This window comes from Sphaeramia orbicularis, chromosome 5, assembly GCF_902148855.1.
Source record: "Sphaeramia orbicularis chromosome 5, fSphaOr1.1, whole genome shotgun sequence".
In the NCBI taxonomy this organism is placed as follows: Eukaryota; Metazoa; Chordata; class Actinopteri; order Kurtiformes; family Apogonidae; genus Sphaeramia; species Sphaeramia orbicularis.
This window is the reverse complement of record NC_043961.1, coordinates 41315051-41327781: the sequence shown is the minus strand read 5'-3', so window position 1 is coordinate 41327781 and position 12731 is coordinate 41315051. Positions and strand designations below refer to the sequence as shown.

The window sequence follows — 12731 nt, the reverse complement described above, 5'->3', positions numbered from 1 at the left end:
CTGACGTTTTGTACAGAAAATATGTATACAGGAATTTAGTCGTCAAACAAACACTCAACACTGCTGTGGTGAAAAGGCTAATAATGGACCACCTGAACACCAAATGGAAAAAAAAAAAACAAAACACAACAGCACTTTAATGAAATGTCAACAACCCTTTAATTTCCAGTGAAATGGCAGCTCCCAGTTATTTCATCAGCCCCTCCAGGGCTTTCAGCTCCAGATGAATCTGTAGGTCTAAGTAGGCCACAGCCTTGCTTCCATTTCATTTAAATCTACACGTCACACCACAAAACCTCCATGAAAGAGCTTCAACAAGGTTTAAAGATCAACATTTGTACATTAAATTACTTATTGATGTTGATCTGAATGAAGTCTCTTATTAGTGCATTACAACGAGAATATTAACACAACCACAGCAGGGGTAAAATAGAGAAAACACCAGATTTTATACCAAACAAACGGATTTTAAAAATCTGTAGGTGGCTGTTTTTTTACTGCTAGAGCAGTAGATCAAGAATCAAGGTGGGTTATTGTTATTTTGTTGTTTTGTTCACAGTATAAAGACCAGACAACTACATGCATTTTTAGGTCCTGTTCACACTGAGGTTTTTTAAATTTTATTTCATGTTTAACTAGCTGCGTTTACTAAAATACACACTACTGCAGCATTTAACCACCTGCAAGAAAAGTGTTTTGGAAATGCAGCTGACCCCATTCTAGTTCAGAGACTTCGAGGCTGCAGTGTCGCATGCATCGTCAAAAAACTAAAGTGTGAAAACTATGACTTGGACATCTGCGATCCTTAACTCGTTCCAGTCATGTAATTGCTTTGGACTACGTTATGATTCCGTCCTGGTTGTCTCCGTTAGCTGCTGTTATGAAATTAAATTCTGCACTTTATCATGACAGAAAATAAACTCTGAAATAATCAATAGTTTGAACAAAGACTGGTTAAAAAAGAAAAAAAATTGGGATGGCTATTGCCTTATTTATTTCAGATTATGGTTTAAAGAACTGCATTTGGATAGTTATGCACAGAAATAGAAATTTGCATTTGATAAATATGTTGTAGTTAGGGATGTAACGATTTGAAAATTTCATATCACGGTTATTGAGACTAAAATTATTACGGTTATCATTATTATCTCAGTATTGTTGAAATGTGCTCAAAATGTTCAAAAAGTACTTATACACATTGAAATAATTTAACCAAGCTGTATTTTGGAAAAAATAAATAAATAAATAAAAATAATAATAATAATATATATAATAGGCACAATGTACTTTCTGTTTCAGAAACATTCAACTATTAACAAGTAAACATCAAACATACAAATGTGCATTAAAGATGGAACCTTATGGCCACTGTTTGACCATTTTCCATATCAAGTTTGAGTTGTTTTAGTTTCTTTTTCAGAGATAGATAAATAGATAGTATCTCTCTCTCTCTCTCTTTGTCTTTCAAAGTGCAGTAATCAAACACGATTATCATTATAATTACAATTTAAACGGTAATACTAACCATCGGGAATTTTACCGAGGTTAATCAGTATACCAGTAATCGTTAGATCCCTAGTTGTAGTTAATCGAAACTTTGTGTACAATTAATAATAGATGTTTTACAGCTGCAGGACATCAACAGCCCTGATGTAAAGATCCAAGCCCAGACAGGAAGTAGCATGAATGTGGCCCCTACTGTTGACTGCGTAAAACTAACTAATAATGTTAGCAACAGTGGCTTCATTTGCAAGAATTACAGAGCAGCCACTTCATTCCTTTTCTACAACGATCAGAAAGTGTGTCCAACTACTATCCTATTTACAAAGACAGATGCTGTGACAGCCCCCAAAAAGTGGAGACAAACCATCTTGACGACCCCCCAACTGACATCTGCAGCATACATCACAAAACCCACCTCCTCCATGTTATTCTACATCAGTAAAAAAAAACAAAAAAAAACTTATTTGATATTCTAAGACACAGGTGGTTGTGGCCGATCAATTCAACTTTAGTAGTTTTGAAAAAATGTTTTTAATAACAATGGGACATTTCTGCCAAACGAGATAAATTTACCCATTCAACGTGATATCGTGACTCGCGTAAATATACACCCCACTTTTAATTGGCGTGTCATCTGTATGCATTTTAAGCTTCCCACGTGTATGTTCATGCTGTTATTAGCCCAATGTCCAACCTGAATCGATGCATCAAATACCACACACTGAGGGTTACGGTTATGTGAACCGGAAATCTTGGCGTAAATTGACACGCAATCAAATGGCATTGAATAACACACGAAAGGTCGAAAATGCATACGTATAGCACGCCAAATGCCATAAGAACTGGTGTGACATATGCCATTTATTGAGATCAGTCAGACCCATTAGTGGGCTGATGTGTTTGACCAGTGTCACACTGATCATTCTTGGGCAAAATGGTTTAATTAACTGTCAAAATGCATTAATGTAAATAATGAAAAATAAAAACAGCAGTTAATAGGAGGGTCAGAGCTTAGTTGATATTTGACAGGAATTTAGTTCAGGGATTAAAGCAAAAATTTTTCATCTGACTGAAAATTTTCTTCTAGTAAAAATCATTGACCACTTAAAAATGATGCAATACAATACTACTATAGCGTACAAGTTTATATAGTCAAATTTGGCAATACTGTAAAACACACTGAATGGGAGAATGTACAGGTGTAGAAGATTAGAAACATGGATAGAAAAAATGTCATGAGTGGTATTGGTGGGGGGTCTGGAGGTCCACCCCCAGAAAATTTTTAAACCTTCAGGTCAATTTTGGTGCTCTCTGGTTAATTTTAAAGGGTATGAAAACCTTTGAAGCAAGTGAAAATAATAATTACTAATTGGAGTTCCATCGTCTCCCTTCTCATCAAGCCATGCCCACCTCCATCTATTTTTCACGCATCTCTCAGTAGTTACCACTTCAGCACCTTCCTCTACAAACGTGTCCATGATGTCATATATGCTGGCCAAAATAATCTGTACGTGGTCAAACCTGCGTCCATAACCCCCTCCCGCCAATATCATGTTCTCTTTTGACTGGAAGAAATTACGTCAACTGAAACAGAAATTATATTCCGTTACAGATACTCTCTGAGGGTATTTAAAATACAGTGGCTTTGCAAATACCAAGGGTGTTACTCAGTCATTCAATTTTATCTTCATACTGTACCACACAGATAGAAATAAGATGCTAAACAGGTCAAAATAAAGCACTTATGCAGTCGGGCGCGTAACCGTGTAAGGCCGCAGCGCGCACAGCCGCACGCACGGGATGGGCACATACACACAAACACAAACACACACACTAGTCATATACCGGCAAGAGGAGATAAGCTATGAACCCAAACATGAAGGTCCATGTAGATCAGTTCTGTCTTCTTCCCTTTTCGCTGTGGTTCTTTCATAAAGAAAGCTACTTGTTAGCACTAAACTAAAGTTAGCGTCTGGAGGCTGAACTTCGGTAAAGCTGAACTTGTCCATGTGTTTCTGAGGCACAGAATGAGCAGCGTTTCCTTCCAAATAGAAATAGTCATCAATCTCTCCTCCCGACATAAAAATAAAGAAGTCATCTTATTATCATCACTGTTAAACCTATCAGCCCCCTGTGCCTGTGTTAAACACCTGCAGATTCAGGACAGCAAACCCAGGACAGGATCGCGGTGCCGACTGGACTCTGCGAAACACGTGGGGAAGTTACTTCAATATGACTTTTTTCCCCCCTCAATTTTTCCATTTGACGGAAATCCGTCGTGGTGACGGAGAACTTTAATCCCTGATTTAGTTGCTTCTGTTTAACCTTAGTAAGAGTGCAGTGGCAGCAGATATAGAATTTCAGATTACCTCTCAGGACAAATTTCCCTTTATTGTTCTTGCTTTGTTCGCATGTTTCACAAGGGCCTGGTGTTAACAGTGGTTTTACAGCCCTGCCACAGACCATTTTATTGGACTGAGGGATGACAGAGCCACTCCAGGACATTCATATTTGTTTTAAGCCAGTCATTCCTGTGTAGATTTGTTTGAGTTGCTCTCTTGCTGGAAACTTAATCTCCTAAGTCACAGTTGAACAGACTGAACTTTGTTTTACTGCGCTGCTTCACTAGCAGCATAGCTAGAGGACGGGATGCTTGAAGCCTGGTGACTTCCAATCACCTGCATACTGTCTGCACCCTGTCTTCTAATTCAGCCTGGAGCTCCTTCACATCTGCCACATTGGCAGCCTTTCTCACTAAATCTTTCACAGGGACAGTGAGGCCTTCTCTGAAAACCAGCATTTTAGGAGATAATTTAAAGGTTCCATTTCTGTTTTAGTGAATTTTTGTACCATTGGAAAAGCTATGTGGGGTTGTGGAGATTTTTGCATAATTTTTCTGGATTGTAGGGCTGCAACGACTAGTCCAAAATGAGTCCACAACTAATTTAGTCGTCAACGGGTCGTTAGTGGCATCATCATGTGTATCCAATCTCATGTTAAACTATGTTCGACCGTAGCCAGTTGATGTAGCTCAGAGTCAGACATCTGACTTTTCCTTAATCTTTGATGCACTGACTGCACATGTGCACTAATGACCAGGACCAGAAGGGGGCAGTGGTAGGCACCACTGAAACGAGGCTACGACAAACAAACGGTCCAACTTTTCGGAACATTTCATGTGACACAACCATAAAAACTGTCCCATGTCTGATCTCTATCTGAGCCTGCTACCATGGAACCACTACAACAATGGATGAACATTTACAAAGGAAGCACATTTATAAGATTTAGATGAACCTCGTAACATAATTATCTCCAATGTTAGTAGGAAGTCTATTTACTGTATGTGTGTGTGAAGGATCATGACTGTTTAAAAGGGTAATGTTCTCATTCTGTCTGAAAATTTCATAACATTTATACAGCGTTAAGAAGAGTATGGGAGCCATGGACGGGTTTTAACAGAAAAAACAGACGTGTACTTGTCAACATGCTACTGCTCTGACCGAGCCAATTCTAGATATTAAACATGGAATGTATTAACAACTCTTATCTGTTAATGATATTGTTGGAAAGTTCAACAGTTACTGTGTGATGCACAGAGTGTGTACGGGGCTATGATAGACAGGTGAGTGGATGAGAAACATATGGGGGCGGAGCCAGTGAGCCTGTGTGTGAGAGTGGTGAGAGCAGGAAAAGAGAGGGAGTGGATGACTGAGACAGAGCTGGCAGTTAAGTTACCATTCATTTTTCTTTATGTCACCATGGTTACAGCTCACAGTAACCAATACTGTTCTAACAATCAAGAGACCAATGTGGAATAAGCCCTCGTCTGTCCTGAGGTCCAGTCGGACGCTACAGTATTTTATTGCTGCAGTGAGTATAAATAAGACCCATTGTTTTTGCTTTCTGGGCAGATCGTAGTCTGAATAGTCGACTATTAGTTGACTAGTCATTACAGTAGTTGATGATTTGTCGACTACTGAAATAGTTGCAGCCCAACCAGACTAGTCTCAATAAATGGAATTTTTATGGCATTTGGAGTGCTATACCTATGCATTTTTGACCTTTCCCATGTTATTCAATGCCATCTGGCCTCCACTGGCTTACATTATCTAGCCATCGCATGTCAATTTACACCAAAATCTTGGGTTCACATAACCCTAACCGCGTGGTATTTGACACATCAGTTCAGGTTGGACAGGGGGCTGATAATGGCGTAAACACACAAGCAGAAAGCTTATAATGCATACAGATAACTTGAATAACCTACGATATATTTGTGTGTTTAAAGGGGTGAAACAAAAACAAAATTTTTATTTCCTAGTTTATATTTTGCAGCATAATTTGACCAGAGTACAAACAACAATAGTGCAAAACAATGACGCTGTTTTAATGCAACATAACTGTAAACAAGATTTTCTTTTAGGTGTCTGGCAAACACTATTTTAAACAATGTGATATCACGACTCATGTAAATATTCACACCACTTAATTGCCGTGTTCTGTACGCATTATAAGCTTTCCACGTGTATGATCACGCCGATATTAGCCCTGTCCAACCTGAATCAATGCGTCAAGTACCATGCACTGAGGGTTAGGGTTATGTGAACTGGAGTTCTTGGCATACATCGACACGCCATCAAATGGTGTTGAATAGCATGCAAAAGGTCGAGAATTTGTACATATAGCTCGCCAAATGCCATTATAACTGGCGTCACATACAATGCGATTTCATGAGATCAGTCGGATCTTTTAGTTTAACTTCACCGCTCGAGTCTGCCACATTAGTGCCATTTGTTGTTTCTTCTTCTGTGACTTTGGCCCAATTTTCAGCCACTCACCCAAGGAGCGCCCCTTGGATGGCATGTAAAACGATGACTCAACTCACTAAGAGGAACGATGAAAGAAGTTTATAGCGGCTATATTTCAATAATAATTAAAAAAATAATACTACGTGGCAGGAGCGCATCGATAATCCATCGTAAGACTACATATTGTGATAGTTCGCCATATTGATAGTTTGTCACACTCCTATTTAGAAAATATACTAAAAGGGACCATCAGATATTGGAAAAGCCTGATTTGACATGACTTTCACTTAGATGGTGCCCAAAATGGTTTAGGAGCCTCATATTAGGAGAGAAACCGCCGTGTGTCAGCAACACATGCAATTTTATATTAATTTATGTTACCGTGCAAAAATTAGATTGATAGTGTTCTTTCAAAAATACACATTATTTGGATAATAGTAGGATTTTCTATATGATTAAACACTTTAAAGTGGACATGAATCAAACAATACTGTGTTTTATTTTCTAATATGTACCTTAGGCAAGGTATGGCAGTACAATAAACTTAAAATTTATGAGAAAACTAGATTGTGTTTCCCTTTGTCACCAGCAGGGAGCAGCCATCTTGAAATAAACTGATGACAAATAGTTGGTTCATGTTTGCCTCTTCACCAGTGGAAGCTACTGATGCAACCACATGACAGATACCTGAAAATCACAACTCATTATTTGTCATTGCAAAGAAAGTCCTGTGAAATGTTTGGAGTGTAGCTGCTGCAGCAATGAGAGCATGAAGCAGAACTAATGCAGACAAGAGAAAATGGATGGATCCTTCAACTACAAGGATTCACTGGTCTGTTAACTGTGTATTCATCTGCTTGGTTTAGGGAACTATTAAATATATTAAAATACCTTGGACACTAAACAACGGATAGCAGCAATGCATAAATTTAATCTTTAGTTACTTATTAGAATGTTATTGATGGTTTGTGAGGTTGCTGTCAATTTAAAGTCAGCTAATGTACTTCACAGAGAAGTGAACAGAAATTAACTGACTTAGCAAAATAATATTGTTCATATATTTGAATTCATTTAATAATTAGTTAAGGAAGCGTTAGCTTGAACTGCCATAGGACCCAAGGTTTGGAATTTGCCTTAATAGGCTCATGCTGTAGCGCTACATACAAAATAGAAAATATCTGGGAATTTTATACATTAAGATATACAAAATTAACTTCAAACCATCACCATCTCTAAAAATATTCAGTCTTTTGATGAAACTGGACTTGCCAAATTGAACATTTATTAGTACAGAGCAGCCTGGAATCTGCAGCTTGAAAACTTACATTACTGCACAAGTATTTATCACACAATCTGTCTTTATCTGTTGCCATATGTAAATGTCCCATTTCATTCACACATTTAATATGGCGCTGTGTTTAAAACATAATGGCTATGTGTGAGGCAAGAGCTGCAGGAAAAGATTTAAGGTAACAAAAAGTTTCCTTTATTTCACCTACACTGCAATGCCTCTGCCCTACTTCTGCACTTCCTATGCTCTGCAAAGTAATTAACAGCCTCTCAGCTGGAAGCATTTCAATACAGCATTTCCAACATTGATTCAATAAATTCAATTATCTGCCGACACTGTACAGTTCCATTAGTTCAACAAAAAACACAATCCTAAAACCATTAGTGCTGAGACTCATAAATTCATACAGAATACCCACATCTCCATTATCAGGAAGCCAACAGAGGAAACTGTTTGAGACAAACATAAAATAAGTCTCACTGCACAGATGCTACCTTAAAAAGGTGGCTTAAGTTATTAATCTGGTCACCACCTCATTTACCCCTTATCTTGTCTCTTTCCACTTGTGGGCTGCTTATAATACCATAACTTTTTTTTTTTTTCATTTTACGTCCTTCCTTTGGCCTATAAGGTTAAGCCTGTCACAATTAACTGATGCAACTGAGCTGAAGACAATCATTTTTGCATGTTAGAATTGTTTCAATTCATTTGAATAAAATGGAGACTAACACACTTAATGATGTCCTGTCTCTCTAAGCTCTTCTTCTTCTGCTGCTGTTTTAATGATACCAATTCTTCACTCTCGTGGTGAGATGTTTCCATATGCCAAATGAGGTCACCATGTGTGTTCTTTCCTTACCTAAACTAGGGATGCACCAGCTGTACTACCCAGTGCAAAACATGGCTATGGATGTGGATAACAGGACATTCCCTGTTTTGGCCTCAGTACACACCAGATCAAAATTTTAAGACCAGTTGAAAAATGGCATGAATTCCCATTTTGCACTGTTGGACATTAAGAAGGTTCTAAGTAGAGTTTCAAAATGCAAAAAGAAGAAATGGGAGTGAGACAAAAAAAATTTTGAGTAAGCAATTTATTGAAAACAACAAACTGAAATAGGCTGTTCATCAGCTGATCAAAACTTTAAGAGCCTTTAAAAGCCAAAATCTGAGCAAAAATGTAGATTCAATGTCATTTTCTGTCAGGTATTCACACTGTCATAACCTCCTGATGGCAAAGGCAAAAAAGTTTTCCCTCTCTGAACGTGGTCGGATTGTTGAGCTGCATAAGCAAGGCCTCTCGCAATGCACCAATGCTGCTGAGGTTGAATGCAGTAAGGGAGTCATTTTGAATTTCTTAAAAAACCCTGAGGGTCATGGACCAAAAATTCAAGTGGTAGACCCAAAAAAATTTCACCAGCCCTGAGCCGAAGGATCCAATAGGCTGTCCGTCACAACAAGGGACAATCCTTCACCCAAATTAAGGCCATTACTGGTGCCAACTGCAGCCCAACAACCGTCAGACGGCATCTGCAGGAGAAGGGCTTTAAGAACAAAAATCGTCTTCAGAGGCTTCGTCTCCTTCAACGCCACAGAACTGCCCGTTTGGACTTTGCAAGAGAGCACCAAACATGGGACAGTGAAAGCTGGAAGAAAGTTTTATTCTCTAATGAGAAACAGTTTAACCTTGACAGTCCTGATGGCTTCCAGTGTTACTGGCATGACAAGGAGATCCCACTTGAGATGTTTTCTACGCGGCACAGTGGAGAGGGCACCATCATGAACTGAGGTGCTTTTTCCTTCTGTGGAACATTGGAGCTTCAGGTTGTGCAGGGGCGTCAAACGGTGGCTGTCTATGTGGAGATGTTGCAGGGGGCATCCCTCATGACTGAGGGCCCTCGTCTGTGTGGTAATGACTGGGTTTAAAAACAGGATAACGCTGCAGTTCACAATGCCCGCCTGACAAAGGACTTCTTCCAGAGGAATAACATCACTCTTTTGGACCATCCTGTGTGTTCCCCTGATCTAAATCCAATTGAAAACAATTGAGGATGGATGGCAAGGGAAGTTAACAAAAAATGGACATCAGTTCCAGACAGTGGATGCCATCCGCAAAGCCATCTTCACCACTTGGAGCAACTTTCCCACTAGCCTCCAGGTAACACTTCCACAATACTAATAATACTAATAATACTAATAATAATAACAAAAATAATCATCATCATCATCAAGCATGCTGAAAAGCATTTTTGAAGTGATCAACAAGAATGAGGGAGCTACTCATTACTAAGTCCTTTTTTGAACCTTTTATTTCTATTTTAGGAGGGTTTCAGGTTTTTTGAGCTGTGGTCTTTAACTTTTGATTGGCTGATAAATAGCTTATTTCAGTTGAATTGTTGTTTTCAGTAAATTGCTTACTCAAATTGGTTTCACTCCCATTTCTTCTTTTTGCATTTTGAAACTCTACTTAGAACCTTCTTAAGATCCAACAGTACAAAATGTGATTTCTTGTAATTTTTCAACCGGTCTTAAAATTTTGATCAGGAGTGTACGCAATTTATTTTGAGGATTCGTACATATTCCTGGCTCTGTTTTCTTTGTGTATTTTAGGGATAGGACTTGTATGTTTATATTTATTGTCACATCTCAGTGCAGTTTTCCTTAAATCACAGGTGTCAAACATATGGCCTGTGGGCCAAAACCGGCCCACCAAAGGGTCCAAACTGGCCCGTGGGATGAATTTGTGAAAAGAAAAAAAAATCACACTGAAGGCATTAACGAGGGTATGAAGGATGTCAAACTGTTTAGTTCAGGTTTCACATTCAGCCTAATTCGATCTAATGTGGATCAGATCATTATAACCTATGAATGACAACCCTAAATTTTCCTCTTTATTGAGGTGTAAAAGATGTCAAATTACATGAAAATATTTACATTTACAAACTATCCTTTCGCAACACATGTAAATAACCTGAACAAATATGAACAACATGAAATGTCTAAAGAAAATCAAGTGCAATTTTAACAATATTCTGCCTGTTACTGTTGTTAAATGTTTTGTGACTTTGTAAATCTGATCTGTAATACACATGTATAAATGAAAAGTTAATCATAATATTGTTAAAATTTCAGTTATTTTTCTTAAGAAATTTCAGTTTCAGGTTTTTTCAGGTTATTCACATCCTTTTTGTGTGGATGGTTTGTAAATGAAAATATTTTCCTGTATTAATGTTATCTTTTGCACTAAAACAGAGGGCAAATTTTGAAGTTGTCCCTATTATAAGTTATTATGTTATTACTTTGCTGGTCTGGGCCACTTGAGGTCAGAATGTGGCCCCTGAAAGAAAATGAGTTTGACACCCGTGCCTTAAATCCTAAAACTGAATCACTACTGCAATGGTCAGTGCTAGTAAATGGCTCTTCATAGTGTGTATTATAAGCCCACTAGTATGATTAAAAAACAGGAACGCATTTTGTTTAAAATGAAAGTGAATCCGCATGTGGCATTCAAGCAGTGCTGTCATTTCCTCATTCATGTTATGGCTTTGAAGCTAAACCCTTTCATTCAGAATTCTCATATTACCATTTCGTAACTAGTAGGATGCCTTGTCTTATGAATAATAATTATTTGAATGAAGCACTGATTAACCTCCGTAGCCTGGTAAAATTGATCCAACCTTCCCTTTCAGGTCAAACACTAGCACTGCGTTAGCATTTCGGCTAACAGCCATGTAAGGAAACAGGCTACAGCAAAGACCACACATTAACGCAATACCTTGAAAACTCAACGCCTAAAGTAAGGGTTTTAAGCACATGCACAATAAACGGCCCCCAGGCCACGAGAGAGTCAGGTGTAGTTTACTCGGCCTGCTACAGCTACGCCCTCCTTGTCGCATTCCCCTGCGGAATTTTAAGATGGAGAGATAGATTACCGCCAGCTAGCATGAACGGCCGCTGGATTCAACTGTTAGCTGTTAGCTTAGCAGCTAAAGGGACCTGACCGACTTCAATCTTTACGGCGATTAAATGTGAGCAGACATCCACGGGCCTGTGAGATAAAACAACCAAGGACTCGGTTCCTTCAAACAAATATGCCCCAATTATTAAATACAGAGTAAAAAAAAAAACATCAGACATGACAAAAAGGGAAACAACCGGGAAATAGGAGGATGGGCTAGCTTCCATTTCACTACGCCATGACGGAGCCGAAGCTAAGGACATCGACAAGAAATTAAATAACGAGGACAGTGTGGGGCTGTACAGTTATATCCACAAACGTAACGACAGTTTTATGTTATCCATTGTGTAGTTGTATGAAACATATAGACTGGATGCTCGTACAACGGCCGGGCCGGGACTGCTAAGCTGTCAAAATGGCCAAACTTGGCTTCACCCTCCCCTCTTTGACGGGCACGGCGCACTACGCATGGCTCCGACCAAATGGGCGAAAATAAATGACGGGTTACATATTGAGCAGTACAAAGAGAACAAGCAATCTCGTGCCAGGTGTTCTGTGGGTAGCTTGTCGCTATTTGATCACCAGTGTCGTCCTAAATCCTCGCCCCGTGCCCCCTAACCACAATAGGCATCTTCCGCCGCAGAGGCAGAGAATGGGGCCACCTGACCGCCGGGGCTGCTGTCCTCCCACAAACACCCTCCTCAGCAAGTACATAACACAATAATCGACTGATATGTAAGTGAACTCACATTTAGAGCGCACTAAGGATCCGGATTTTATTCTCTGAAAGATGGGAGTTAATCAAGCCGTCCTCCGCTCGCTGCTCAGGGTATTCAGGGCAGTACCACTTCCGCCTGCTCTGACACTTCCGCTTCCTTCAAACCCCACCCCTCCCCCCGCGAGTTTCCATGGAGACTGTGCCAGGGGGTTTCCTAAGCATCTTGCGAGGGGCTTTGACGTCAGGATGACCATGGCAACCACTGCGGGATGACGTGAACCGATCTCCATGACAACTGTCTCCACGAGGCCGCTTCTGTGCTGTTGTATGTGAGTTCACCGTTGTGTCAGCTGACACAGCGCTGGGTTGAGTGGGTTCCACTGATTTTATAGAAGCGTAGAACACCAACATTACAATTCTGAAACACACAGGCCACAAAGGCAGTCAGTC

General features: G+C 39.5%; 1 protein-coding gene across 2 annotated transcripts in view; it reads right to left on the bottom strand.

The window, feature by feature from the left end:
* Positions 1-12465, bottom strand: part of ywhaba (tyrosine 3-monooxygenase/tryptophan 5-monooxygenase activation protein, beta polypeptide a) — a 37693-nt gene extending 25228 nt beyond the window's left edge. Inside the window, exon 1 of one of the 2 annotated variants that reach the window (XM_030134492.1) lies at positions 12313-12465. The gene's annotated coding sequence lies outside the window, so the exon portion shown is untranslated. The remainder of the gene's footprint in view (positions 1-12312) is intronic. The other variant, XM_030134493.1, reaches the window with a different exon arrangement.
* Positions 12466-12731: the final 266 nt, after the last annotated feature.